Source organism: Drosophila sulfurigaster, chromosome 3 (genome assembly GCF_023558435.1).
Source record: "Drosophila sulfurigaster albostrigata strain 15112-1811.04 chromosome 3, ASM2355843v2, whole genome shotgun sequence".
Lineage (NCBI taxonomy): Eukaryota > Metazoa > Arthropoda > Insecta > Diptera > Drosophilidae > Drosophila > Drosophila sulfurigaster.
Genome location: NC_084883.1, coordinates 4,032,351 through 4,058,949, shown reverse-complemented (window position 1 = coordinate 4,058,949; position 26,599 = coordinate 4,032,351). Strand labels below are relative to the sequence as shown.

At 39.4% G+C, this 26,599-nt stretch overlaps 1 protein-coding gene and 1 long non-coding RNA gene across 3 annotated transcripts in view; one reads left to right on the top strand and one right to left on the bottom strand.

Annotated features, from left to right (window-relative positions):
• Positions 1 to 26,599, top strand: part of LOC133846278 (uncharacterized) — a 63,221-nt gene that overhangs the window by 23,676 nt on the left and 12,946 nt on the right. The gene's annotated exons all lie outside the window — the stretch shown is intronic.
• Positions 9,847 to 10,119, bottom strand: LOC133846281 (uncharacterized). Its single transcript, XR_009894858.1, has 2 exons — positions 9,959 to 10,119; positions 9,847 to 9,890 (listed from the first exon to the last, which is right to left on the bottom strand). It is a non-coding gene; the product is annotated as an uncharacterized LOC133846281 (long non-coding RNA).

Here is a 26,599-nt window from a genome sequence, read left to right as displayed (position 1 = left end):
AACAAAAGTAAAAGCCAAGTCGCATCGCTCGCATCGTGTGAGCGATCTTGTAAATGCTATTTACAGTCACAAACTAAGCTACTTAAATGATACCAAAAGGGAAACATGTAATGTGTGAAGTATTTATTAATTTTGATAATTGATAAAGGTCTGTGAGAGAAGTTAAAAGAATTAGTGCATTTTCTTTCATCATGTCAGCGGATTAATGTGGAATTTAAAACTTATTAACATTTTTCATAAATTACTCACATTTATTTTTGTTTGTTTGCCAGACATAATATTTCAGCAATTTCGCTAATTTTATTGGCCATTCAAGTGGTCATTTTATTGGCCACTCATCTGGGCTCAGACAGAGAAAAAATGCTTCTCAAATGATGAATGATTTTTGAGGGCTGCAAAAAGAAATGCTGTGAATATGGTAGCAGAAATAAGAGACCAGAGACATAAGATTTAAATTACCGAGTTGTGAACAAGAGATACGAAAACAGAGAAAGAAAGGAATAATGGTAGAGGGAGAGAAATATTTGATCATAAGCAGAAATTCGAAGAGACAAAAATTCAATGCGAATGCGAATGCGAAGGTAGCGCATAAATATCCCATTACCATTTTGGACTGGACTAAACGGATACGGTTTCATTATACAACAATGCAGCTTGGCAGACGCAACGTTTACGAAATGATAAACAGACCGAGCGGACGGACAGACATCGAGCAAACAGACAGACAGACGGACAGATACTTATTGTATACTGCTGATGTTTCCGCAAAAAGTCAAGTCAAATTGTGGTTTCCAGTGGCCACAGCACCACTTAAAATTTGTTTCATTAGTGGCGTGAAATGGCCTTTTGTGGCTTGACTCTCGATCTTAGAGTCTGTTTGGCCAGGAAGCCAACAAAGCCAGAGAGCGACTCTCCATCGATTTGCCGCATGTTGTGCATAATTTTTCATAATTTGCGTGGGCGCATTTTTGCCTGGCATTTGCATTAGCGACCGACTGACTTCCTTACAGCTGTCACGGTGCACACACAGCTACACACACACACACATACACACACACTTACACCCACCTAACAGTCAAGCAGGCCAGATGGAGCACTTGATGTGCCACGCCCACAGTGGACCACATTGTTAATTTGTCAGTCGGCGGTTTTTTCAATTAAAGTCGTAAACTCGCATCGCAGATTGCAAATCAAATCGATTGCTGCACATTTAACGCCTGTCACATTACTTTCGGTATGAACTGTTTTCTGTTACGCAATCATCATGCGCATGCGCATGCGTGGCCCCCTCTTCATCATCACAGCTCTAGCTTTAGCCTTTTTCAAGCCAACCAGCAGCTGGCAGCTGTTCAAACACAACAGTAGCTAAACTTCAAAATGCATTTGCCATTATGGCATTTGCCATTTTTGCATGCGGTTTTTTCGTTTGGTTTTTGTTTTTTTTTTGGACATGCTTCGCCGGCGTATTCGAAATTGCACTTTTACTTTGTGCTTTCCTCTTTCTGGGTTTCTCTAGCGTATTCGCATTCCCATTCGCTTCGGTTCTTCGATTCTCCTGACCGACTGAGCCACTAAATTATAGTGGTTATTTTACTTGCTGCTGCTGTTCCTCTCTGCCATTGTTTTTTGTGTGTGGGTTTATTGAGAGCACACAGCCAATAATCGTTTCGTTTGCGGCCTGGTGGCTAATGGGTACGCGGACTAAACATGAAATGTCAGCACTTTGTCTTATTTAAATAAGCTCAGACAAAATTCATAGACATTAACCGACCTGACTCCTGTCTAACGACTCTCGAGTGTGTGAGTGAGTGTGGGGGTGGTCTTTCACTGCAAATTAGTTGTGGACACGTCATGCACACTAAAAACTATGGAAAGTTGTGAGAGTTAAGTGAAAGACTGACTCTTGACTGACACAATGCAGAATGCAGAAGAAGCGAAAAATATATGGGTTACCCTTAAAGTTAAAGTGGATAACTTAACAGTCAAGTTGTTCTAATTACTTCTGTCGTTCCGTCTGTCGTTTAGTATGTATGTATTTTTTTTAACAGCAATTGAAACAGTTGAAACAGTAGCAAAACATACTATATTATAAAAAAAGAGTTAAGGCTAAATTATGTTTTAAAGAAAAACAATTCTAAATAATTAATAAAGAACAAAATATTAACAAAACCTTGGAAAGCTGAAAATTAAACTACACTGATTGCTAACATGGGGATTTTAAAATACTATCTATTCTTTCCGAAGTAACTAGTAAGCTTAGCCAACAATTTATTTATGCACTTGTATTCTTACAATATATTTTCAAATTGAAGGTACTATGATATCACGAAGACAACAAAAGCAAAAGTATGCGCAATGATAAGAAAAACACCTGGCGAGTGACTAGTGTGACTTATTTCCTTGCTTGCTGAGGGTAATGAATGAAAACAAAAGGTGCGAAAAGTCTGTCGAATTTAGCAGTTAAACAGTTCAATATCAGCAATTACGCTTATCGATAGCGCGGTTATCGAAAAGCCAGTCTGATAAGCAGTAGGGGAATACCATCTGCATCATTAGCCATCAAAGAGCGAACTACTTATGCACTCCACGTAGAGAAAGTGATGTCCTGTCTGCTCATCCTTAATTCAAACGGCTGCACACTTGTCACTTGTCTGGGCACTCAGTGGGTCGCGTGTCTAATTTATTATTATGACCTTTGTCTGGTGTGCAATGCGCATTGCCTTTGGCTTTTTAATTATTTAGCCATGCTAAACACCTCAATTAAACAGATTGCGTCCTGCGATGCGTGTCTAAAGTGTATGATGATCTGACGGTCCGCCTGCTAATTGAAATATGCGCTGTCAGCCACCCCCGAAAACAGTGTGTGTACTGTACAGTGGTAACACAGTGCCAGACACACCCAACACAACCGCCCTCTCATAGAGAATGTGGCCCAGTGCACGAGTGCGCCAATTTCGTGCAAAAGACGCGCCCAAAAGCACGCAACACTTTTCATACTGCGTATGCTCAGCATCCATGGGACATGAGGGAAGCCCTCAACTCACGCCCTCGCCCTCTCACTGCGCACCCCTCTTCTTTAGTTTTTGTGAATCGGAAACGTGCCACACATTTGAAGTCGCTCGTTCGCTTTGTTGTTCGAGTTGAATAAACTCAAACAGGCAGCTGTTGCATATGAAACAATGCATGAATAATATTTTGATGAACTTCAAGCATCCCTTTTATAGTTTGATGAACTTAAAGACACCCTTTTTTGTTGTGAGTGGATCGATTGCGCATATTAAAGTCGCGGCTTATCGCTTGGAAAACCTATTACAGCACTTTCACCACAACACACATCAATCGAGAGTTGGAGTTGCGGAGAGAATGTGTGAAAATGCGAGGCAGTAAATCAACAGCTCAGCGAAGCTGAATGTCGACTATTACCCTACATAATCGAGGGGAAAAACACGAGACGAAGCAACCCCTAAAGCCGACTTTACGACTGCAGGGCGAGGCGGGATTCGTAATGAGCACAATGCTATGCATATAACATATAATATGCATCTGTCAGATACTTGCTTGCATCTGTGAGTAACAAGTGCCTTGCGGCATCAAGTGCAGGGATGTTCAAAATGGGGAGAAAAACGCCAAATGACAAAAATAAAAGTAATGAACGACAGCCAGGAGTTTAATGAATATTTTAAATATTGCGCCAGGAGAGGATGAAAAATTTTAAATTCTTCATTTATGATTTTATTTTATTTTTTATTTATATAAACTAGATAAGAGTTCATTATTCAAGCTACCGGTTTTATTTATCTGGAATTCTATATGTAAATTGAGCTTATCAGCATTTTATGCTTATTACACCTGACAGCTGAGAAAAAAAACATATTTCCATTTATCTTAATAGCAGTTACGTAATATAGTATATATTACCCAAAAAGCGTAACCTCCTAATTTGTATATTAAATTATACAATATTCCCTACAAAAGTTATTGTGCATTTTAGAATTTCCATACGATATATTGAAGTTGTAATAGCTTATTACTAAAAATTTTGTCGTAAAAAATGTGCGATAATATTTTTTAGCTATATGTTACATGTATACGTCCACTACACCCTACAGTTATTTGAGAATAACTTTCTTTTTAAAGCGTTTGTTATGGTGTTGTAGATAATGAAATATATATTTTTTTCAATGTATAACTATAATTTTTTGTCAGTGTAGATTATAAATATTAGATGCTTCTCTGAAAAGAAATGATTTCGTTCTGCGTTCGTGTTGGTTGACTGCATTCGGCTAACAGGTTCTGTACTGTTGTACTGTCACATTGAACCCTGAACGCACTGCAGTCCACCCCTGGGAAGTTAGTCGTAGCGAAGACACTTCTACAACAAACACAAACTGAGGGACAGTCGGAATGAGCGGGGCGACCCCCAACATGCGCATGCACTCCTCGCACTCTCCACCCTTACCCCGCACTCTTAGTACTACGCTAGCACTGTCAGCCTGACCACACACTCTCTTTTTACAGCGCTCTCACACTTAGTCACTCTCTCTTTGTAATTTGCTCTCTCTCTCTCTCTTGGTTGAGCGCCACGCTTTTAACGACTGTTTTTATTATTATTTTTTGAATTCAGTTTCGGTTTCGGTTTCAGTTTCGGTTTTTTGTTTTGTCAGTTTTCAGTCTCACGTTGACCGGTGCGAGTCGATGACAGTCAAGACGGTCGAGACGGCAATCGGCATCGGAGTATCGGCACATCGGGAATCGACAACATTTTTGGCATTTGTGTAAACAACGTAAATGTTTCACAGTGGTTGTTACTGTTGATGTTGTTGTGCGCAGCGATGCATTTAAATATGTGTTTAGTTGTTGCTTGAAGAAATAGCTTCCGTTGTGCACCAATTGCGACCGCGCCCCCCGCCGAATACCGAATTGTTTACGCTGATGTTTAGCTACATTTGCTGTCCAAAATAAAATAACTGAAAATTGAAAACCGAACACGACAACCAAAAACCGAACCGAAGTCGCAACCGAAAACTGAAACGAGGTCAATGCATTTGTAATTGCTGATAACGAAAAGTGCACAAAAAACTAATGAGAGAAAAATGTTAAGTTCAAAGTTAAGTGGACAGACAGTGTGTGTGTGTGCTCCTCTTTCCCCTGTCCCCCTCGTGGACGTCAACTGTCCTCGTGTGACCCTCATGAGCGTCTTTAAATCATAAATAAGTAAATATGAAGAAATTTTCCACTTGAGTGAACAACTTAAATGCATTTATTAACTGTCTGCTGACTGCAACTGCAACTGCAACTGTACTGAGTAGCCGAGTATCTCTGCTAGCAGTATCTGTATCTGAAGACCATAATTGCATGCCATAAAACTACAGAGAGCAGAACCGAAAGCGAGACAACTGGGTACACTCCTCTTATCAGCTCAGCTGGCAACTGGGCAGCTTGCAACTGCAGTGACTGCTATAATCAGACTTCCACTTGAACTATTTCTGTTTTCACTTATTGGAGTTTATTGGATTAGCGTGCATTAAACTCGGGTATCTGGAATTTGTTGGCTTTGTAACCAGACAACAACAACAACAACAACAACTGCAGCAACTGCAACAACAGCAGGTGAGTGCCACAGATGTTTGCAACAATGTTGCCCACAATTGCACTTGGCCATGACAACATGTTGTCTTTACACAATGTGTTTCCAATGTGTGCTGGGTTCATTGACATTCCCGAATGCACCCCATAAATGTGTCACTGGAAGATCTGAAACCCGCATCTACGCAGCTTCACAATTCCCACAATCTCAGCAGCTCTAAATCGCTAAATATAGTTTAGACCAGATGACAATTGAAATTGAAAACCGCATTAGCATAATCAAAGATAATAAACAATAAACAGAGAAGAGATCAAATGATACACTGCGACTGTCATAAAAAGCATTTAGGAAGCGTTTTAAGATTCGTCTGTTTTTTTTATTCATTTCGAGCTCGTTTTATGTGCAAATTGTGGGGAGAGTCATTCGTTATAAATGTTGATAAAGCAAATGATTCGCAACTGCAACGCAAAGACTTATGAATCACAACGAATGCATTCATATATTCGTATGCATATGATGATTGAGCATGCTCGTAGTTTATGACTTTAAAATGTGAATAAACTCACTGGCCCTCAGATATATGTATGACTAACACAAACTGCGATCTACTTTGGATATATGGAGCCTCAGTCGTATTATAGTCGAGCATAATCAGATGAAACTTTCACCTGCTTGACTTCGCTTTTGCATGGCTTTGAAAAGAATACTTGATATCTTGTATCTTAAAGATGTTTTCTTGGTTGGGCGGGAAGGCGACATTTGATATTGAGCACAAGTACGCGGGACGCTTCAAACCGCAGGTCAGGTAAATAAACTGATGGTAGCGACTGTTTGTGTGTTTATTTATAAACTCACATGTTGATCCATGCGACAACCGCAACATTTCGTACACAATTTCAACAAGACTCGAAACGAGCTGAAATGATCATCAACATACTTAGTATCAGAAAGTTGATTGTCTAAATTTGATCTAATTACAGTAAATACTGTTCAAGTGCTTCAAAAGTTGCCGCTGTTAATATCGATTGAGATCGATATTGTTTTCTGTACTTGAAGCTGCCTTGACGGGCAATTAGTATTGATCTATCAGATATAGTATATATGTACGAGTATATGCATAACTGTTAATTGAGGTGGCGTCGCGTCGGTGTCATAAAATGGAATTGATAGTCAGATAACTATATATATACTCAGTATGTTAGAGAGATATGAGTTTATTATGCGGGCGTTGACTGGGTTGTCTGCGAATTGGGTCAATCTCGTCTTTGTCTATTGTTGTTCTTCTCGCGCTGAACTATTTTGCAAATCAAATTGAGCTCAGATAAAGCACATAAAACATATAGAGCTGTTCAGATAGCCAGCCAGCTGCTGCTGAGTTCATTGTACCGAAGATACGAATAGCCAGCCATATGAGTTGTAAAGTGCTGTAAAGATTTGCGTCGTTGCTTCAGTCTTCCGTTTCGAAGTAAACAATTTTGGCAACTGCCAATCCAGCTGAAGACGTTTTACAGCTTGTCTGCCTGTCACTGGAACTGCACAGCCCACAAGTCTGGCATAATAATAACCCTGAAAGTTTACTGACTTCCGTTCGAGAACGAGGGAAGAGGCATCTGTAGGCAGCTGTGGCAAAGACGGTGGCAATGGCTGGCCACAAAGAATGCCAAGCAGTTTGTGGCCAGATAAAAATCTCTGGACTTCGCGCAGATACGAATACAATGCACAGCACAACACAGCTCGGCACAATCAACAACCAGATACACCTGAGGTACACCCAACAGACACCTACTCGTATGCATAGTACACATCACTGTGTGTAGGTGGCGCTAGCAACAGCCGCAAGGAGCTGACGAAGGCGTTGTCTCTTCGTTAAGGCAAGTTGTAGGAAATCGTTTTATTTTTTATGCATTCTGTTGTCTCTTGTGTGTCGTCTGCAATTTGTTGAGGCTAAGGCTGCAGCAAGTTGTAAGTTGCAAGTACAACAACAACTCTGGCGGCGTGTTAACAACCGTTGCTACGGTTTACCAGACGAAAGCGTGTTAACTGAAATGTTGCCACTCGCACGTTTCGCCAACTTTAACTGCCAAGACATGACAGCATCTCCATGACAATGTCCCTTGTGTCCTGTTCTGTGTTGTATTTATCTTAATTAGGTGTGCTTCACACAACACTGGCTAAAAATACCTTTAAACTTATTGATTTATATCTGTTTGACTACTTTTTAAATCAGATCACTAAGAATCTCTTTTGTAAGTTGGGATTTTGCAATGTTACACAATGTGCCATGTTTGGTTTTTGGCTTGGATTAATCTGTGAGACGAATGTCTGGCCCAAGTCGATTGCCTTGAGCTGCCGCTTTGAGCTAGAGCTAGCTTTAAATGCCTATCGCATGCATTCCAATATACTTACCAATTTACCGTCTCTTGACGCTTTTTGGCGCTTTGCATTTTGTCTGCGCCGGCAAATGATTTTTATTTTTCAGTTTGGTTTTTTTTTCCTCCAGTCCTCTCAACATAATTTACGTGATCATGGCGCGTCGATAACAAGAAATTATCGGTGCGCTTGCGCACGAGTCGTCGTCGACTTCGACTTCGAATTCGACGTCGCGACTTCGACTTTGTCGTTGGGGCCACCGACGCAATGGCAATCGATGTTGATGTCGATGTCGCTGGCGTCCAATCGTCGATAGCTATAAAATGTTTCGACAGTCGTTAGCTGCGTTTTTCAATACCCTGTAATTTATAGAGTGTTCAATAGAGTTACTAAAGCTGTTAAATTAAATTTATATTATAAGACTGTAAAATATTGAATTAAATAAAATTGTGTTGTTAATATGAATGAATATGTTTGCAATATAATTACTGAACAGCATAACTAAAATAGTTTGATTACATTAAAAAAAAGTAATTAATGAAATTATAAGTTCGGAAAATTCGCGTTAAAAACAGTTGATAACAAGTAAGCTTACCCTTTTTTTTATTTTAGATATCAATAATATATTAATGAAAGTATTTTAATTAATGGTAAATTTAAAGTTAAAAGTATTATGCAGTACAATTACTCAAGTAAATGAATAAAATTATTAAATTCACGTTCAAAATTTAGACAATGTTTCCATTTTAGCTTCATTTAAGTTTCTGAATATATGTTTTATAGGGTATCTGTGTATCGCGCTCTCTCGCCTATAGCATTCTTACTTTTATTTTTTTCTGTTTGTCGCTGCTGTTATTGTTGTTGCTTCGTTTCTAATTGTTGCGCGCGTTTGTGAAATTTATTGCGTTTCGCTTTTTGGCCACGTAACGCCAGCAAACAACTGCAACTCCAGCACCAGCACCAGCTTCAGCTCCAGCTCCAGCTCTGACTCCAACTACAAGTCGAGCTTTGGATTCAGCTCTGGCTGCAGCGGTTACAACTTCATTTGGCCTGGTTGGGGCGATTTGGTAGCTGCGATATGGCGTTGAGAAAAGCGAAATTCATTTTTATGTTAATGGCTTTTGGCGCTGGCCAGCGACACGCGTTTCGTGAAAGGAAAAGCGCATGTGACGTGTTATTGGAAGTGCGAGCGGGCGAGAGAGAGACAGAGAGGGCGAGAGACGGAACAACAAAAAAGGCAACTCGAAAAGGTTTTCATTTACAGTTAAGCGTTAACAGTTGCATCCGTCCGCCCACCGTATTTACACACTTATATAGCTTTATATATATATATATTTCCTGTTTGCACATTGCGGTCCCATGACATGTTCCAGAATAAGAACCACGCACCAAAAAAAAAAAACATCTGTGTTTGTGTTCGGAACGTAGCTCCCTGAGAATTGTGACGTAGACGCTGTGACAGCTTCCCAAGTCGAAGTCCTCAGCCCCCAACTTCCCCTCTCCATCCCTCCGAAAGGGTCTTACGATCGGTCACTGATTGGTTAGTCTGGTCAGTTGCCTGCCTCAGTTGAGTCATTCTCCAATCTTATTCCCTCCCTCACTCTCTCTCTCTCCGTCTCTCTCTCTTTCTGTGGAGGCATGCATCATATTTAATCTCTCGTTGTTTGCCTGGGGCTCAAGCAACGGCAGCGTGTGAAAATAAACCACAAATATTGTGCAGTAAATTGATATCTTGTTAATCTTCCTCTTCTTCTGATTCTTCTCCATCGATTGTCTGTTGTCGTCGTTGTTATTGTTGTTGTTGTTGTTGTTCCTGTTGCCGTTGTTTGTTTGTTGTTTCTGCTCTTGTTTGCTGTTTTTTAGCGTCCAGTGAGATAAACATCCGCCAATTCTTTTTTTTTTTGGGCTTTCAGAGATTGAGAAAATGCGAACGCTGCAAATTTAACGATGTAAGTTGATCGATATGGGGAAAAATATATCATTAAACACGAGTAGTATTACTTAACAAGTTGCTGACATAAGCAATAATTTGCTACAGTTAACTTAGTTACTTTAGTGGGTTTATCAAGAACAAAAACTTTAAAAACCAGATTATTGCCGAAAAAAAAAAATATAATAAAATGATATTTTCATTTAAGTTTTATCGTTATATTTAGTTTTTACAAATTGATTTACTTTGCCATTTCATTTAACAATGTTCCTTCTACCGTCGATAACACATCGATTTAATATCGATATTCTTTCTTCTATTATTGATTCTTTATAATTTCAAGTGTTGCGTAAAATGTACTTATTAATTTATGTGTTATCTAATGCCTAAGAGGAGTAACTTAGCTTAAGTGTTGTTGTAGTGTATGAAGATTAACGAATAATAAATGACATTTTTTCATTTGGTATTTTATTTTAACTATGAGCAACAGAATTTCAATTTCAAATACTGTATAAAATTAGATAAAAACATTATGTCACATACAATTGTAAAGGTAAACGAATATATTTGCTTATGCATATTTCTATTTGTATTTGATAACTAAATCGAATGTTTATAGATACATAAATAGAAAATTAGCAATACTAGTTGCAATATCGTGTTATATGTTTCACTGCAGAGCAATCAATGAGTAAACTAGCTTTTTATTAGAACATTGAGTACGCGATTTATTTCTAATCATATTTATTGCATTTCCAACGAGTTTATTTCCTGGTTCATATATAACGAAAGAAATTACAAATTAAATCGAAGCTGAAAGATGAAAAAAATGCGAGAAAAAAAAAACAATTCCATAAGTGAACCAGTTTTGATTGCCTGATTTAAGATTACGAGTATTTGCCACATCTCATTTTCAATGCCAACGAAATTAAATGCAGTTTGCCAGCAACAACAACGCCTGCTGCTGTGGTATTGACAACAACAACATCATCATCACGAATCGGTGGGCGTGGCTGGCAAGTGTGCGCTAATGGCCAGGCCATAACAACAACTAATGACTAAATTTCACATGCTTCACACGAAAAAACCACAAAAAAAAAAAAAAAAAAAAAAAGACAAAAATTGTTGCTGCTGTTGCTGGCGGCTAGGAAGCAATCGTTAATTTAATTTAATCACGTTTTATTTTTGGCTGCGACAAACAATGCAACGCTAGCAACTAGCAACTGGCATCGGGCAACTGGCAACTGGCAACATGTTGCGAGTTCAAAGGTTAAGTGAGTGAGCGCATTTGGCTTGGGGCGACACACCCCAAAAATGGGCAACATTTGCAACAACTGGCACGGGGCGTATCAACGAACGCATCAGGCTCAGTTGTTGCTGTTGCAGGTTGCTTGTGGCATAAACGCCAATTATGTGCAACATGCATATGTGTATGTGCGGATAACAGGAGACCAGAGCGTGGCATGTTTTTGGCAATTTTTCATTTCCTGGCCAAGGAAAATACGAAAAAAGGCAGGCGGAAAAACTACCTGCCAACCAGGCTGTGCAGCTAGTTGAATCGAGTTGCTCTCAAGTTGCGCCTCGTCGATTTGCCAACGGCTAGTTGGAGTGGGTGAGCCTCAGCCTTAGCTTCAGCGTCAGCTTGGACTTGGACACGAGACACTAGACACTAGACCGGGCAGATGCGAGTGCGGCGATAAGGCGCCAAATGTGCAACAAGCATGCGCCGGTAGCCACAACTATTTGTGGCACGACTGGGGTGGAGAGAGATCGAGTCGGAGGAGGGTGCAACACAGCCTGTTGCACAGCCTTGGAAGCCAGCCTTGGTCACATTAGAATGACAGCAGCCACAGCCATTGTCATTTCTCATGCAACATATACAGCAAAAGCAAAGAGCAAAAACCAAAAAAGCAAAAGAAAAACAAAACTGGTTGCTTGTTGAATGTTTGGCTTGTTCAATGTTGGCAACTTGCAACTGGCAACTAGTCGACTCTGAACGATGCGGCATGCAAATTGCCGTAAATTGAATTTGTCTGATTACGTTTGCGCCCAGGCGGCGAATAATCGATTGTCTTGTGTCCAGCGCCAAGAGATCCGCCGCGACTAGCATCAATATTTGCTTTGGCCACAGGATGCAGTCTGCAACTGCAACAGAAAGATGAAAAATTGTGCCAACTGTGAGGCAGACAGACAGCGGACAGACAGACGGACAGACAGATGTAGACGCAGAGTCAGATAAATGATTGCATTCGAATTGCATTTCGATGATTGCAAAATTGCTCGCGCAAAATTATGAGCATCATGTGGCCAAAGCAATGTAAATGCTTAATGGTGATTATAGAGCACAGCAAGACAGAGATAGGACATCAGACAGAAGACACAAGGATTGCAGACGAACTACCACTTGAATCGAAAACTTGGTAATCAGTTGAAATTCCTTGGAAACAATTTTATAGTGAAGTTTATTTAATCAGCGGAATAATATGAAATGTAATTTGAGGGCTGAAATAGCAGAAACTAGAAATTGTAGCAGAGTTTCACTGAGATTCAAGTTCAGAGAAGTTCTTCACAAGCTTCTGCTGAGCTTCTTAAATTCAATTTCTTTGGTAAAATAGTATTATCAATTTTGTTTAAAACATGTTGCAATCACTTTATAGTGAATTTTAATTAAGCATCAGAATAATATGAAAAGTAATTTAAAACTACAAATCATGGAAGTTCCTTACCAAATTTTGTGATGATTTTCAATGAAGAAATCTGATAAAAATATTATTGAAAGTGTTGTTTAAAACATTGTTGTTTAAGTTCCTTAAAGCTTGAAATCAATTTTATAGTAAACTTTAATAAATCCGCCGAATAATATGAAAAGTAATTTGAGTCCAAAAATGATGGAAGTTTTTTACCAACTGTTGTTAAACTGTTACTGAAAATCGTATTATATTTGGTGAAATATTATTACAAATTATGTTTAAAATATGCTGCAAGTTCATCAAAGGCTAAGATATCACGGCTACAATTGTATAGTGAACTTCTATTAATGAGTAGTTTGTCAGCTAAAACAGCAGTAACCAAATACTAAATTTCAAATAAATTTCTTAGTCTTTTTTGAAAATCTTTTTTACGTATTCGTTGATAGAACTAGATTAATAAACAATATATACTCAAAAGGAGGCCAGATGAAATAATTAAATATAATCTTCTAAGTTAATCTCGAGTCATTAAACACCTTAATGCTATGATAACAAGAGCTCATCAAAACTCTTTATAGGCAATTATGCAGCTAAATAGCTGATTAAATTTCAAGTTGAAAATGTGCTAAAGAGGAAAAACTAATGCACGTTTTTCTAGTTTTCCAGCAGCTAATTGCATAAAATTTGCATAAACCGAGTGAAGTTTTTGGGCTGAATTCAATTAAAGCGCTCAAGGAATCTGATGCTAACGTTGCATGTTGCATGTCATGCACGATGGCAAGAAGCAAAAGAAGAAGGAAAAAAACTAAAATGTAAAAACAAACAAAAATTTAATTAAATTTGTGCAACGTGTGCTAAGCACAGCAAATGTTTGTATAGATTTTTCCAGGTCAGCTCTGGGCTATATGCTTGGCATTCACATTAAATACTAGAGTATGTGTTAGGTTCTACCTATTAACTGTGTGTGTATATGCCACATGGCGATGATAGGTTGCCACATGCGGCTGCGACTGCGATAGAAATGGCTGCAAAGAATGCAATCATTAAGCTGGAAATGCTTTTGCGGCATGTCAACATAAGCATTTGCCATAAATCAAATGACGGCCAAAAGCATTAAAAGCCAACAACAATAGCAACAGCAACAGCAACCCTGGGCAATGCCAATATCCCCCCCAATGCGATCAGTCAGCCAGTCAGGCAGTCAGTCATTCAGGCAATGCCTCAATTTGTAGAGCTTGCAACGCGCGCGCTGCTGCGAAAGAATGTCGCAATCAAAATTTCAACATCGTGTTCTCTGCCATCGAACCAAAAGAAGCAGCATCGACATCGACATCGCCATCTCCATCGCCATTGCCAGATCATAGAACCTGAAGCTTGCGCCTATGTGCAACTATTTTTAGCTGCAGAGTCGATTGCCACTCCATTGGGCCAAATGCTCTTGCAACAGCGATCCCCTCCCTCCCAAAAAAAAAACAAGCAACACTCCATAAAAAAAGGCAGCTGTGCTCCAGAGGTCGAAGAGAACTTTTTTGAATATGTTTCTAATTGGCGCACATTATTGGAAGATCTTCAGATCAGATTGTGAGAGCCCATTATAATGATGCGTAACTCCAAATTGCTGGCAATTTGTTACGTTCTTGCTGCTTGTTGCAGTGCATTCCACAGATTTCTCAACTGCTTTATTGTCGCCTCAAAATGACGTAGTATCAAATTACCATAAATTAATATTGTACTCTGACATTTAATTAGAAAGCCAGACAAGGGACAACTTTGACACTAAACTTGATTCCAAAATAAAATAATAGATACACAGAATGTGCTTTAATGTCTAGCATACGCACAGTGGGGCAAAGAGAATATTAAAAGACTTGGTGAAAGCTAAGCATTTGCCTTAATGACGTACAATTAATAATTTGGCAATGCATTTTCTAACGATAAGCATGTCTAGCAAGTTAAGACTTTAAGTTTTGAGGCTAAAGTTGTACCTCTAAAAGGCTAAAATGTGAGTTTAGAGTCTTGAGAGTTTGATAGGAATTTTTATAAATTAATCACAACTTCAAAAGTGTGTTTAACGAACTATATAATAAATATTATTTTCTATATTTTACTATGATTGTCGTAATGCAAAGCTCACTCAAATGAATATCAAGAATAAATTTGTGTATGCTATTAAAATCGTAGTGACTTCAAAGCTCGCAAAGATTCAAATGTGCTTTTAAAGTTTTTATAAGTTTGTCAATAATTTCTATAAATTAATCGCTACTTTCACATTTTCTGTATACTTAATAGGATTTTCTATATTTTTCCATGTTTGTCATCATATGAAGATCACTCAAATTGAAATCGAGACCAAATACCATGTTCTAGTAAAGTTGTAGCAACTTTAAAGCTCACAGAGATTCAAACATGCTTTGACAATTTTTATTTGAGCTTGCACGAAACTTCGAAACTGTCAAGCAGTATTTAAAAATTTGTTTTAAAGCTTAGTAATAGTAAATATTAATATTAGCAGTAGTAAATATTCTTTTCTTTATTTTCACTTAAATTTACAATAAATAATCCTTTTGTATATTTTCATATTGTAAGTTCTCTTAAATTGCATTCAAGACTAAATTGAAGCAGAAATAACTCAATATTTGATGGATTTGTGTCTGTTAAAGAGCTCTCATTGAATTGACACTGTTTTGGGATTAAATTGCTGTTGCCTTTTCATGTTCATATTGACTCATATTTGCACTGTGCCATCGAGTGTCATTCTTTGCCACTTGAGTTGACATTGAAGTTGCAGCAAAAGTTTATGTTGTTGCCTCTCCAATTGAGAATTCTGATTATGTGACGAGGCAGCGTCAATTGGAAATGATGAATGTGTCGCGTGTTTTCATTTATATGCCGCACATGGACAGCTGTGGATACAACCACAACAACAGCAACAAGCATGAGGCAATGTCAGACATGTTTGAGTGAGTGTGTGTGTTTGTGTAAATTGAGACATTCCCATTGTAATTCAATAGAAAAGTCATGAGTAAACTGCGCCTTAAGTCGACTCACGCTTACCTGATCAAAGGTCAATTTTCGACCAACAATTTTGACACACATACGAACATTTAAGCCAGACAAATTTGACATCATTAGCGTGAGTTTTGTTTGCCAGGCTTAATGTCAACATCATCGCCAGGTCAGCCTTTTTGCCATTCATTGCTGGCTTAAGTTTTGTGTTTTGTGTTTTTCTTTTTTTTTTCTTTTTTGGCGGCCTCAAACTAGAAGATGAGCGAAGCTGGCTGGCAAAGTGATTAATAACTGGCAGATACTTAAGGCTTCTCGCCTGGCGGGGCAACCCTTGCAAAAAACTTTGTTTCTTTTTTGCTCAGTGTAGCGGCAGCAAAGTTGCGCATCATGCTGCGGGGCTGCAACATTCTGCGCATGTGCAACCAATTATTAATTGCATATGAATTATGCGGCGTTGTTCGACTTGTTGTTGTTGTTGTTCGTTCGTTCTTGCATTCCACCGTCGAGTCGGCTGAGTCAGCATTTTGTTGGCTTTGTGGCGCTCCGACTGCGACTGCGACTCACTGGCGCCGACGTCGACAGAGGCGTCAACGGCGTGTGCCTGCCTCAGATACAAAAATATCTCTCTCTCTCTGTCTCTCTCTTTCTCTGTGTGTGTGTGTGTGAGTGTGCACATGTGTGGGTGGTGGCTTGGTGGTTCGCTTGTGGTTGCATGCGCGGTTGACTAGAATCATTTTCCTTCTTCATCATTCTTTTCTTTTTACTTGCAACATTGTCTCGCCCCTTTTTTTGCGTTTGCTTATTAAATTACAAAACAAACGGCCCACACATAAATAAGCTGGCAACTCGAAGCAGCATTAGACGGAAATGCGCGTATCCTGCCCCAAGACATAGAACCCGAAAGCCATAGCCAAAGCCAAAGTCAGGGCCAAGACTCGACTTTGGCTTTATGAAAAATTCCTAGCGCTGTGCGGCGTCTATAATTAAGCGTGAAATGTTGCTGGCGTTACGCTGCATTCCAGCCAGCATCAGCCCTTTGGCAATATCAAGACAACAGGCAACTTGCAGCGCGCAACTCGCAGCTTGCAGCAGGCAACATGCAACACGACGAGCACTGACTCTAAAGTCAACTTTTATGGCTCCTTTTGGTGCCGTGTGCCATGTTGCAGCACCATTCATATTAATTGCAAGTGTCCGCACTTACTTTGCAACATGCTGCAATTAGAATGTTAAGCCTTTGCGCCTTCGTTGCATTTTTTTTTTTGTTTCTGTTGACGGAAGTCAATTCAAATGAAGCCCTTAAGGCTTTAAAGTTGAATGCACTCGGCAGCTGCGAAAAAAAACCGCTAAAAATTGCCAACAACAACTACTGTTGTTTCTGGCTAAAATTGATTTCTCATGTTTAGGGTTTTTGGCATGGTTTTTGGCCAACAGCTCGTAATATAAATAACAACAACGTGCAGGAGGCGAGTAATTAAAATAAATTGCTAGCAAATGCCCAACAACATGTTGTTGCCAATCTGGCTGACTAACTGGCCAACTCGCTGCTGAGTAGACTGCATTGTTCGTTAGTTGCTCGCCTGGTTGCCTGCTTGCCTGGTGTTGGCCATCTAACGCCCGATGCTTGGCTGTTGATAGAATTTGCACTTCGATTCAAGTACACACGGCAAAAAAAGGGAGAACCTCTACTCTAGTTATGGCTGAAAATTCCTTGAACCAGTTGGCTGAATTAGTTTAGCATTCCTAACTAAGAATGACCAGGGTCATTGAGTTTATACACGAAATAATGAATATTGGCTAATAAAAAATTGAGTATTAAGTACTAAACTTAATTTATATCAACCTTTTTTTTAATTTTCGATTTTCAAGTGCTTCAAATAAAAGTTTTTTTATATGTTAGTTTCAAGAATTAGTCTAGATGCAGTTGATAACCAACCTCATAAAATAACACGAATTTACATACGAGTATTTCAAAAATCAACACTGGCGAAACTGCGTGCTTAGCTGGCTACTTATTATATACAGAGCACTGGCTGATGCGGCTTTTGACTCAAAATTGGTTAGTTATAGTTTCGTATAGTTTCGCATAAAATCTTGAAACATTTTACCAGTGAGATATTTTATAAATCATTTGGATAATTCAGTAGCAGTTCAACTAGCAATAAATTGAATAGCAATTGAATAGCAATTTGGCCTAAGAATGTGGCAAGTTACTGAAACAATTTTACTTGCGGTTCAATCACTTTTAAATTGACGTTTACTTTTTTTATTTCTGTTAAATTTTCTTGAAGTTTCTGATTTCGTACTTCACTACTGAAACCTTCAACATCTTTCAAAATTATTGATTTCAGTTTCTGTTTGCCCATTTCTTTTCGAAAACTGAATCCACATACTTGCATTTATTTACAAAATGTTTAAAAAATGTAATTCTATGATTTTCTCTCAATGTAAAGTTGCAGTCGGCGAGTTGCTTCCGCTACAGCTGAGGTCCTGAGCTTGTCGCCTGTTTGCCATCAAATTAAAGCGCTAAATTGTAGTGCGCCTCTTTTCCTGTCTTTCATCACGCGTTGGGCATTTACCCAGCCAGGTTCTCCCCCCGCACGCTCTCGCCCCAAATAAATATCCAGGGCCATGTCCAATACGATACGATACGATACGATCCTCTGCTCTCCGCTAGCTGCTTCATTAACATATGGGCGGTTGGTTGTCGGAGCTATTTGGTGCTGTAAATTACTGATGGACAGCTGCCTGTTGAGCTTCGCTATTGGCCATTGGCAGTGAAATTTTATGATGCTACATTTCCTTTTGGGCTCCGTCTTCGGTTGTTGTTGTGGCTGTGGCTGTGGCATGCCACTACGTTGCACCTTTTATGTGCTGTGCAACAAATGCGCGAACATCGGCAGGGGCCTGTCCATCAATTAAAGATGCTGGCATACAAATGTGGCCATAATTTGATTGTTTTTCGCCAGCAGTGGCAGTGGCAAAGCAATTGCTTTGCTGCCGCCAGTCGCCAGTCGCTGACCTGCTTTTATGGCCTCCCTCTCAGCCCCTTTTATTTCTGCACAGATTTTCCACTTGCCAATTACAGCAGCCTCAACAAAACTAAACTGAACCGGGCCGAGTCAAGTCAAGTCAAGTCCAGTCGCCACAAGTCGAATAGAGCCAGAGCCAAAGCCAATGCCAGAGCTGGCCTGCAGCTGCAACGCCGGTGGTCTGGCCAGACATTCGGACGATCTGAGGATGATGGCCTCTAAAACGCGTTCTCTTAGTGCCCAAGTTGGCATCACTCGCCTCTTTGGCATATTTTCACTGGAAAGAAACAACGCGCAGCAGAAGACACAGTCAGTGAGCATTTGAACCACTTTTGTGTACTGCTCGGTGCATTGACCAGCAATTGATGCCTCTCAACGCAACGCAGGCCACGTCGTTGACATTGGCCAAGACTGTGTGACTGGCTGGAGAAGAGTCTTTTCATCTTTACGATGCTCATATGGCACTATTTGCCGCCCCGTTATGGGCATCGAAAGCAGCTCCACATTCCACATGCGGCCTTGCTAAATACGGTACATCGAAGGGGGGAAAGGGAGGCGTAAAGAGGAGTTTCTATTGGATTGCAATCCTGCAGGGAATTCTTGTCCACTCAACTGAACTGCAACTCAACTCCAATCCAGTGCAATCAACTTACTAATTTATCAACTTTGCTCTTTCTCTTTGCAGGTATGTTATTGCTGTTGATTAGCTGCAAATGTTTGCGCAAACACTTAAGGCCAAGTTCTGAGTATGTAACAATGACGAGTGTGGTTTGAAGAGTTCATACAAGTTCTGACTGAATACCAAAAAATCATATAATACTATAATAATGAAGGCCAGTGAAAACACTCTTGAGTGGACATTCATCATTGTACATTTTGTTTGTTGTCAGCCCAATGGAAGTGTCCAGTTAAAGCAATACTGTGATATTTTGTAATGTCGTTAGTCATACGCTAGAAGTGCATTTTAACTTTGTGCTAACAGTACATTAGTATTTTATCGGTATATTTATTGCATATACTTTAAAGCTTACTCACTGTTTTGGTGTTGTTGAAAATGGGAGAACAGTCGACTGCTTCTTACTTGTTTCCTTTTTCCGTTTTTCGCCAGCTTTAAAATTAATTTTAAATTGGCAATGTATGTGTGTACTTAAAATAATGTAAAATATTATATATAAAAATATATTAAAATATATACATTATGAAAAATATTTAATTTCTCAAAAATTGGCATGGCTGATGTCGACACTCTTTTTGATATCTAATATAATATTATTTAATGTTCTTCATTGTTTCATGCTTATAATTATCTATGAGATATCTTAAATTTATACATTTAGCTATTTTTACAAGAAAATCATGTCCGCTCAATATAGAGTTTAGTTCGAATTTAGATTGAAAATTTAGAAAAATTATATCCTTATCCTCTCAAAATATCCGAAATAATTTTAACATTATTGAGAAAAGGTTCGCTCAAGATATATCCACATCTTAAATTTTTACATATAACCCAATTATACATGGAATTCGTGTCCGCTTAAATAGAGATCAGTTCGATTGAAATACGTAAAAAGCAGAGACCACATTCGCCCGAAAAAATTGTTCTAACAACAACATTGGCGTCCGGGAAATAAAGATGTCCAAAAAGTGAGTTTTCATTGTAATTTAAATAGAAGCGATTGCATCTGTCACTTTGGGCATATTAACACCTAAATATCGTATGAAATTTGGTGACAAGGCAGCTCAGCCGTAACACGAACAAACTGTAATCTCTTTGATTGTTTGTTGGCCTTAAATAGATGGATGAAGAACCTTCTTCTTTTGTGAATTGACTTGTCATCAAGTCAACTAACATTTACATGAAACACTCTGTGAATCAACCAACCGGCTGGCTAGCTAGCTTGTTAACAAAGATATCTTGACTTGGCTCGTGTCAACAGGGCCACTGCCAATGCAAATTTATCCAAGCCAACGATACCCAGCGGCTTATTTATGAAGCTCATTAGCAGCTATAGAGCCTGCGAAGCAGTTGCAGTTGCATTTGCATTTGCAGTCAGAGTCACAATGCCGTTACCAAGAAGCCAATGTCAGTGTGTCCAGTGCGTATCTATAGTCAATATTGTTGATATGTCTGTGTCTCGCTGTCAGACGTTGTCTCTTTGTCGTGTAATGCACCTTTAGTCTTTTGGCCTTCAAAAGCGTAGCAAGGCAGTTGCCAGTTATGACGGACTGTCAGACAACTGACTGACAGCTTTGTGCGCAGCGGAGTGGAGTGAAGTGACAGTCTTTGGTAGGTAGGATACCATAGGTCTCAGTGTCAGTGCCCAAAATCTGGGGCTATGACGCCCACACATAGTATGGTAACTCGTATCTTGTGTGCTTTATGCAATCGCAAGCGTTGATCCACTTTTTGGGCACTGTGGCAATCAATCAAACAGCTGAAACAGCGATCTAAAGCTGTGCAGTTCGACTTGGAGCGACTTGAAAACATTGACAGACGTTTCCTGCTCATTGTGTGGCTTTCGCTTTCCAGCCAGTCAGTCAGCCAGAGAGCCAGATGCGTATTTGATACGGGTAAATTGATTTGAAAAGCGAATGCCTCAAATGAGGCGATTCCATCGACTGCATCGCATCCAAAAACGTTCACTGTCCACACAGATTAACAATCTCGCTTGCAACACAACAACTTGATCTCTCTCTCTCTCTCTCTCTGTCTCTATTACAACTCTCCATTGTCTGGCTGTCCATTTGCATTAGACGCATGCGTGGGCGGCTTTGGTTGAGGTCAAACTGCGGTTGCCATGAAAAATGGCTAAAAGCTGGCCATTTTTCACTCCGCTATTTTTATCGGCTAATTAAACGTGGCTGTCTTACATAAGGCGGACATTGAATGTCTTTATCAGCGTTTAACTATCGACAAAAACAAATAGGAAACTTATTTTGTTGGGGTTTATTTTTGCTTTGCTGCTGCTGGCCAAATACGGCACAATGCGGCTTGTTGCATGTTGCAAATTTCACCCGAAAATACCAGCCTTAAAAGCCCTTGAACTGGACCTGGTCATGGCCATGTCGGACTATCTATTGGCCATACTTGGGACCGCCACCGCCAAACAATTGGCATTAGCATAAGGCCAACGGCCAATGCGCTTGCTTCTGCTCCTGCGTCTTCGTCTTCGCCTTCGCCCCTTTTTGGCCAATTTAGTTGTTGCAAAAAAGTTGCAGGCATTTTATTTTATTTTTATATTTTTGCATATTTCATGGCTATTTTTAGCAATATTTTTCACACTTTTATGCATTTCTCAGCATGTTTGCAATTCATCAGGCGAACCGACGCAGTTGCAGTTGCTGTTCCTGTTGCTTGTTGTGTTGTTGTTGCCGCTGTTTATGGCTCAGGGGCAGGGCCTGCTTCTCAGTTATGTTCCTGTTCAAATGCCAGAGTCACGCAGTTCAGTTCGTCATGTCAAAGTCAACGACGGACTTTGAATTGCAATTCTGGCAGCTGCATGCGCTACTCCTTAAACAAATTTACTGGCTGGGTTTGCTCGACTGCAGCTGCAAGTTGATATCTAACAAACGTACATAACATATATGGTTTTTGTATATCTTATGATTGCAGACTGAAATGTGTTCTGCAATATTTGTTAAATCCCAGTCTCAACTAAGTAGTGAGCCATTTCTTAAGAGTTCTTAGAGATTCATCTATGAAATAGTTTGATTCTGAAGGAAATTAAAGATTCCACATTTAAATTAATTATTTTCAGCACATATTTATCTGAATAAAATCTATTTTTATGACTTCCCTAACTATATATGAAACTTTAAAATTCCATTAATAGATTTATTTCCAATGTGAATTTAATAACATAAAGTGGAAAATAAATACATATAGCGAGTGCCCACAAATTTTGGAATCTTTAAAATTTAAAGTAAAGTAGAAATGAAAATTCAAAAGTGATTTCGTTTGATTTGTTACTTACTTTCTTAATCATTACTTCTTCTTTGTGTCAATTTTTGTTTTTTATTATAAATAAACTGTCCAATGGTGATAGAACCATCAAATTAGCAACTCTTTCTGCGAATTTCATGTTGTTATGTTGTTAAGCAACTAGATTAAAGTTGAATTCAGTAACATACTAAACAAATATTACTATTAAAGATAAGATGATCTATTTCTTTTTCAACGAATATAAAATTGTGTAGAGATCTGAATTTTTAAAAAATTTAAATTAACTTAAAAACTTTATTCTAATCTATTGTAATTCTTAACGAATTCTAATTTAGTCAAAAATTGTAGTCAAAACAGGATTACGAAATATTATTGTACACTATTAAGTCTAATATAAGATCGATGATTAATATTCAGTTCAATTGTGAAATATATTAGAAAGAAGTACGCGCATCTGTGCAATCAAGTTTTTAGTTAAATTTGGCTCAAACTTTCAAATCTGATTCTTAAAATAACAGTTCTGTTAGAAAGCGGCGTTGTTAGCATTGTTTTTACAGGGTAGCCTGAGGGCTTTGCTGCATTGTAGACTTTGTTATTTCCTCGCATGCTGCTGACGACACTCGAGACTGCTTCGGGCTGAAGTGCAAAGTGCAAGCCGCCGGCAACAGAATTCAGCTGCTGCTGCTGTTGCTGCTATTGTTGTTGCTGTTTTTGTTGGTGTTGCGCTTGCCACTGCGTGACTGCAAGTGTCGCATGCCTCAAGTGGCCTCCTCGGCGCTGTTGCAGTTGAGATTTCTAGTTGGAGTTGGAGATGGAGTTGGAGGTGGGTTAATTTAGAAGCAGCTGCCTGGAGAGCGGGCTGCCAACGTTTTATGAGATTTTAGCACTCGGGCCGAGGCAGCAAAGGCAAAGCAAAGGCCTGAGACTGAGACTGAGACTGGGACTGGGACGCGCTTAATGGATTTCTGGCCATGGAATTTAGCACGTAGCTGGGTGGAAAACTAATATGCCAGGCAGGCAAGGAGGAGGTGGAGATGAAGGAACTTTGCTGCAGCCTGGAACACATCGTCTATGCTCCGGCTGCGTGACATTTATGGCTTCGTCTCGTCTGCGACTGTCCATCGTTGTTGTTTTTGTTGCTGTCCAGTTTTCTGTTTTTTGTTTGTCGGCTCTTGTCGTTTGTTCACGTGCAAATATGAACAAGATTTATAACGTTTTTGGGACCGCCTGCCCCGGCATTAGCTTTGCAGTTTGCAGTTTGCAGCTTGTGCTCTCTCGCTCAGATATTTTCCTAGATTTTGTTTGCTGCCGCTTAAAAGGATTTCACTTTTCGCTGGAATTTGCAAAGAGTTGTTATTGTTGTTTCTGTGGCAGACTTTTCTGTGTCTGCTCCAAAAGCAAAAGTTGCCACATTGCCGTGCCCCGTGTCGTGTAATGGGGCAACTGTGGCAAGCTCTGGGGAGCAAGCTAGGCCAGCCATTTACCATAAGTGCCTCTGAACCATGCGATCTGCGCTGCGTCTAAAAATAAAATATGCGCCGACGAAGTTAACCAGCGCTGGGGGAGATGATCTTTAAGAACATTTACTATTCTATACTATATGCTTTATGCGTCTGGCTCTGCAAATATTGCCTCAATTTCCAATGCTCTATCGTAATTTGTGAAACTGCTGCAGACTTTTTTCGCAGTGTGGGCAGATGCTAAGAGGAATTCGTAAAAGTTTATTACACAATTCTCTAATTTTCAGATAATCATATTCAATGCAGCTTCAAATTATTCAAACTGACGGTATAAAGCAATAAAGACTTAGTAAAGTCTAGAAAAGTTTCTGAAATTAAATTTGATTTTCAGTAGAAAGTTATTTATGACTTCAAATGAAATTTGGAAATAAATATTATGTTTAAGAATTTGGTTAGATGTCAGAAAATGTTATTATAAAAGCTTAAAGTATTTTAGCTTTTACTTTTGCAAGTAAGCTGTTTAATTGTTTATAAGGAAAATAACTTTTGAATTAATACTTACGATTGCATTATGTAGATTATCATAAATCAAGTCTACTTTCTGAAAGCTTTTACATTTACTTGAAAGAAATTATAAATTCATTTATTGAGAAATACAACAAATGTAGAAGTAGTTAGTCAATTTAAATTTTATAATTTGCTTAAATATTCGGATGCCATATAACGAAGCTTACTTTTTTAAACATTGGCTTTCACTTATTAAAAATATTTATTTACAGTTTACTTTTATATATTAAGATATCTTTAATTGCTATTCACAAGTGTAAAACATTTAATTAAATCTACTTTCTTTACTTTGACGTCCTAACCAATATAAGTAATTTTATTTATTTACTCATAAATTGATATTAGTTGCAGTTAGTGTAGGAACTTGGGCGACTTGTGAACGACTTCCGTTCTGCTTTGTTTGAGGTGTTGTCTGCATCCGCAATAAAATTGAGTTATATGTATAACATATATAGAGAATGCAGTAAAAAAATGCTGAGCATGAGTTCGTCACACATGCTTTTTTCCAAGTAGGAGGAGAGCTGTTATTGACGTTGTTGTTGTTGTTGTTGCACTCTTCCTCTGTCGTCCAATGAGGCATGCATTTGTTTATAGCTTTTGCTTCCGTTTCGTAATGTACAATGCATCGATATCGATTCAGTTATAATGCTTTGGCTGCCAGGTGTTGCCATGAAATGTAAAGACACAAAACTCGCTTGTTAGCATTTTATAATCAGCAGTCAATTTATAAACAATAAGCAAAGAGCGCTTATCAGCTGTAAGTGTGTGTGTGTGTGTGTTAGTGTGTGTGCTTTAAGCGCATTTTGCGACACATTGAATAATTTTTATGGCAATTGCAAAATGCGTGCCGAAAAGAGCAAGTTAAAAGCGTTGAATTGGCTTAACACACGTTTACAGTGATAGTCGATGCTGCTGCTGCTGCGCTGCTGTTGCCTCGTATTCCAATGGCTTTTTAATGATCCAATCAGTGCTGCGAATGTGTGTGTATGTGTGGGGACTGCTGTTGCTTGTGTTGCTATTGCTGCTACTGGTCATTTCCCTAAACACGGCCAATGGCGCCAGCGAGCAGACAAAATGAAATACCGATTAAAATATCAATTGTGTGTGCGATGGAGTGTGTGTGCGAGTATGTGTGTGTATGTGTGTGTGTGTGTGTGTCTACCTTGGCCAGACGACGCCACCATAGAAAATCGACTAAGCGCATTAATATAATGCTATCAACAGCTGCTGGCCCAAGACGCGCGACGTCGTTGCATAGATACTAAACTATTGGCCAAGGTGCGTGCCAGTCGCTGCCGCAATGTCACCAGAGGGAGCGAGTGGGGGAAAGGGGAACCTTGCTGCATGTTGTACAACAGCAGCAATCGATTTAGTTGTCATCGCGCTTCGCGGCTTCGATTGCGATTGCGATCGGCAGCAAAGCGCGGCCAAGGAGAGGACTTTCCCTGCCACGCTGAGCATAATTCAATGCCACAATTTCAACTTACGAGTATGCAGAGAGCGGCTTATAAATCAGCACTTACGCTTACAGCTTGTCAACACCTTCTGCTTGACCTTTTGGCAAACAAAACACTGCGCTGTGCTATTTTTAGCTGCACCAAAATGAAGGAGGTACAAATAACATCGCGTAATCTTGAGCCAGCCATCGACTTTGCAGTTTGCTGTATGCTGTATGCAATCTCAGCCTTAGTCTTAGCCTCCGACACAGACTCAGACACAGACTCAATCTCCGTTTCAGTCTTAGTCTGCGTCTCAGACTTTGCGTCTCGCGCATTATGAAATTGTGTCAGCTGTGCCATAAATTGCGCACTTTAAACGGGCCACAACGGACGATAGCATCGGCTGGCTGCATCGGCTGCTCTGACACCTGAAGCCGCCACACGACACGACGCAACACCAAAACTGACAAAGGGCCGCAAAAATGTGGCAAGCGTCATAATGTGTGTGTGCGTGTGTGTGTGAGTGTGTGTGACGGTCAGTACATGAAATGAAACCAAAAGCTGGCAGCCAAGTC